This window comes from Nyctereutes procyonoides, unplaced genomic scaffold (assembly GCF_905146905.1).
Source record: "Nyctereutes procyonoides isolate TBG_1078 unplaced genomic scaffold, NYPRO_anot_genome, whole genome shotgun sequence".
NCBI classification, from domain to species: domain Eukaryota; kingdom Metazoa; phylum Chordata; class Mammalia; order Carnivora; family Canidae; genus Nyctereutes; species Nyctereutes procyonoides.
In genome coordinates this window covers 42194918-42199969 of record NW_026575142.1, presented here as the reverse complement: position 1 = coordinate 42199969, position 5052 = coordinate 42194918, and positions in this window count along the sequence as shown.

The following is a 5052-nucleotide window of genomic DNA, read 5'->3' as shown; positions in this document are numbered from 1 at the left end:
TGTCAAGACACTGAGATTGTTTATCTTAAATCTAGCACAGGATCCTCTTTCCCTGTTAATGTTGTATTGACAAGTAAAACAAAGTCCTGCTTTTAAAGAGTTTTGCTGGAGACTAAGATCAAGCACCCCCATCTTGGGAGTTTGATTTGATGACATGTCTCAGGCTGCCTGTAGTGGGATCACAGGATTTTCATTGAATGGAAAGATGGGGGACCATGGACATTAACTCAGTGCACTAGTTCAGAGCTTCCCCTGGAGCAAATGTTAATCCACGACCAGAGTCCACCTCCAGGAGTCACAGGTAAGTGTAGATTGGCAGTAGATGAAAAAACCAGCTCTGTGAGGTTCCCGTGATCCAGAAGCTTAAAAGAAGCAAGACCATTGGTTCTCCCAGGGTCTCTGCAGAAAGTCTCCATGGAGGAAAGAATTGCTGTGGGGAGAGGGACCTCGGGCTTCCTGAGAGCCTACCCACAGCACCAAGCATACTTCCTGTTGAGCCAGTGGCATGGAGATACTGAGGCCACTGGGTAGCTCCATGGGGAGAACATCCTCACAAGAGCAGCTGGGGCCCCTAAGGTCACCAGCATCCATATCTACTGGGACTCTGTTGCATCTTTGAACTGACCAGATGAGGTACCACTTTTGACTGGGTAGGCCTCAGGTGCTACCTTGCCCAGTTACAGGAGAGGCAGTCCTCTATCTGGGGCTGTGGACACTCATGAGAAGCTATTTCTGTCCAGAGGCTAGAGGACTCCCTGCTGGTATCATCACTGAGCAAGAATGCCAAACCCCACATTCCTCAAGCTCCCATGCAGCCAGCCTGTCCACCTGTCAAGTGCACCTGCCTGAGACCCTGTGGTAGCAGCAAGGGTGAAGCCTGCTTCCTCACCCATGGGGCAGGCCCTGCTGTGCCTGGTGCCCAACTCTGCAGTGGTCTTCAGATCAAGGGGCTCTCCATCCCCACTGTTTCCAATCACAGGGGCTTTGGGATGACAGCCCCTCAGCCAAAGTCCTCTGAGAGCAGAGGACAAGCTTCCTCAGCCTTTCCAACAGTCCTGAAGGCCAGTCAAAACCCTAATAAAGCCCATTCTTCCCAACATATTCCCTGAAAACAAACCTTGACCAGATAAGACAAATGGTAGATAAAACAGAAAAATAACTTAATTTACAGAAGCCCAGGAGGGCTGTGCCTCATCATAATCAGGCTGGAAGCAATGGGGAGGGTCAGTGTTATTGATTGGGTCTCTAAAATGTTGGTGTTTTAGTCATTATCAATTATTTGCATTAATTTTTATTTTTTTTTAAAAGATCACACTGCAATATTGTCTGCTAAATTATTGAGTCTTGTTAATATCTCCTAGACTTTTGTGCCCAGGCCAGCACCTCATCATCCTCATCCTAATCAGTGTGCTGGCTGTGGGAACCATGATGTGCTAGAAGAAAACCCCAATCAGAAGTATGCAGGGCCTAGAAAACTAGAAACTTTACTGAGACACATAAATATTATTTGAATAAATTGAGAGCAACATCGTTTTTCAGCTTTTCTTCTTTCCTAACATAGGAGTTCAAGGTTCAAATATCTCCTTGTGCATAAATTGACTGTATGCTGTGCTTTTTCATATATAATATGCTCATCACAATCAATTAAAGCCATTGCAAACTATTGCTGCATTTCTGTCATGATTTCTTTTTTGATCCATTGGCTACTTAGGACACTACTTCTTAATTTCCAAACATATGTGAATGTTCTAGTTGTCTTACTATCATTGTTTTCCAAGCTAATTGTATTGTGAAGAGACACAATTGTGATGAGACAACATTCTCTGAGTGATGTTAGTCCTTTCAAATTTGTTGTGACCTAAATTATAACATAATCTATGAAGAATCATTGCATGCCAGTCCATGCGCTTGTAAGAAATATATATTCTACAGGGTCAGATGGATTATTCTCCTCATGCCAATCAGGTCAGGTGGTTTCTCACATTGTTCTGATTTTCTGTATCCATATACCTTTTGGCATCACTGAGTATATTGTGTTAAAATCTCTCATGAAAATTGTGGATTTGATTATTTATGCTTTTTAACTTTTTTCAACTTTTATTTTATATACTTGAAGCTGTGGTGTAAGTGCATATTACTGTGGAATGCTATATTATTTTAGTGCATTGTCAATTTTATCATTATAGGGGATGTAGCAGAACCACACGTTAAACTGTAAAACAAGTCTTAATACATTTAAAAAGATTGAAATCCTACAAAGTATCTTCTCCAATCACAATGCAATAAAATGAAAAATCAATAAGTGAGGGAAATCTAGAAAACTCAGAAATATGTGGAAATTGAGCAACATACTCTTAAGCAACCAATGAGTCAATAAAGAAATCATGAGGGAGTTTAGAAAATACTTCATCATGAATGGAAGTGGAAATGATGTACTAAGACTTGGGGTCGCAGGAAAGCAATGCTCAGAAAGATGCTCCTGGCTAAGAACGCCTATGTGAGAGAAGATCCCACATCAACAACCTCGCTTTCACCCAAAGGAACGAGAAAAAGAGGAGCAAATCTAACTTGGAGGGAGTAAAAGGAGGAAATAATAAAGATTAACTCATAGATAAATGTGCCATGGAGTCGAAAGCAGCAGAGAAAAATCAATGAAAGTAGGAGTTTTTAAAAGGATAAACATATTGACAAACTTTTAGTTAGACCAACAAAGAAAAAAATATAGAGACAACTATAATTACTAAAATCAGGAATGAAAGTAAGGAGATTACTGACTTTATGGAAATAAGAACAATCATAAGAGAACACTATGAGCAATTTTATGCTGATAAAGTAGTAACCTAAATGAAACGGACAAATTCCTAGCAACACACAAAGTACCAAAAGTGATTTAGAAAGAAAGGGTAAATCTTAATAGATATCTACAAATGAAGAAATTGAATCAATAATAAAAAAACATCCCAATGAATAAAATCCCTGGACCACAAGGCATCACTGTTGAATTCCATCAAACATTTAAAGAAGAAATTAACACCAATAATCTTCAAGTTTTTCCAAAAATGTGAGAAAAGGGGACAGTACCTGACTCATTTCATGAAGCCACAATTACTGTGATACCAAAGTCAGACAAGCACATCACATGAAAAGAAAACTAAAGGTTTGTATCCTCAATGAATATAGATGTAAAATCCTCCACAAAATGCTGGCATCCCAAACCCAGTAGCAGCATTTTAAGAGGATTAAACACCATGACTAAATGGGATTTATCCCATTAATACGAGGGTGTGTCAATATACAAAAATCAAACAATGTAATACATCATATTAGTAGAACGAAGGGGAAAACATAATTTCAATTGATGCAGAAAAAGCATTTGACAAAATCTAACATGACTTCATGATAAAAACACGCAATAAACTAGAAAAGGAAATTTTTTCAAGTGGATAGAGTACCTATGAAAACCCAAAGCTAACATCTCACTCAGTAGTGAAGCCTGTAATCTTAACTCCTAAAGTCAAAAACAAGACAACTTTGCCCTTTCTCATTGCTTCTCTTCAATGTCATATTGGGAGCTCTAAACAGGGCAATTAGGCAAGGAAAACACATAGGTAAGAAGGAGCAAAACTATCTCCACTTGTAGATTACAGAGTCTTAGAGAAACTCTGAAAGAATCCACAGAAAAAATATTAGACCTAATAAGTGAGTCAGCCAAGGTGCAGGATACAATACCAACACACACAAATCAGCTGTATTTCTATTCATAAGCAATGTACAATCCAAAAATGAAATAATAAATAAAGTCCTATTTACAATAGTATCAACAAAGTACAAAATACTTAGGAATAAATTTATCTAAGGAGATGCAAGACTTGTATACCAAAAACCACAATACATTATTGAAAGACATATTTTAAAAAAGTAAATACATGGAAAAGCATCTCATGCCCATGAATTGGAAGACTTAATAATGTAAAGATGATATTCTCAAAAGCAGTCAAGTCAATCCCTATCAAAATCCCAAAGGCCTTTTATTTTTCATAAATGAAAATCCTGATCCTAAAATGCATATGGAATTGCAAGGAACACTGAAAACCAAAACAATCCTGAAAAAGAAGAACAGAGGGATGTAAAAGATGTAAAAACTTGGGAATGAAGAAATAAAACTATCTTTGTTTGCAGATGACACAATCATCTGTGTAGAAAATCTGAGAGAATCAACAACACAAAACTCCTGGCTGTAACAACTGATCACAGCAAGGCTGCAGACACAGGTTAATCTACAAAAGTCCATTGCTTTCATACATACCTGCGATGAACAAGGGGAATCTGAGATTAAACATATATCATTAACATTAGCATCCCCACAAGTGATAGATGGAAGTCTAACGAACACGTACAAGACACATGAGGAGAACCACAAAACTCCCATGAATGGAAGTGAAAGTCTAAGTAAATGGAGGGGTATCCCATGTTCATGGATAGGGAAGGTCAGCATTGTTACCTGGTTTGCTCAACTTGATTTATAGATGCAATGTAACACAAATTAAAATCCCAGAACATTGTCTTGTATATAATGAGCTGATTCTAAAGTTTATATAGAGAGGCAAAACCCACACTGGCTAACACAATATTGAAAGAGAAGAACAAAGTTGGAGAATCCACACCATTCAACTTCATGACTTACTGTAAAGCTACAGAATGAAGACAGTGTGTTATTGGTGAAAAAGGACAAATATAGCAACAAAACAGAGTGGACAGTCCCGAAACAGACCCTCATAAATACAGTCAACTGATCATTGACAAAGGAACAAAGACAATACAATAGTTTTTTTCAACAAGTGGTGCTATGTGTGTGCTATGGAATTGGGCAAATTTACCATGATATGTATCCATCATTGTAGTGTTATTATTATTATTGTATTAGGTTAAACATAGACTAGCCATACAATCCAGCAATTCCACTCCGTGTGTGTGTGTGTGTGTGTGTGTGTGTGAGAGAGCATTATTCACAATAGACAAAAGGTGGAAATGACCCAAATGTTCATCAGCAGA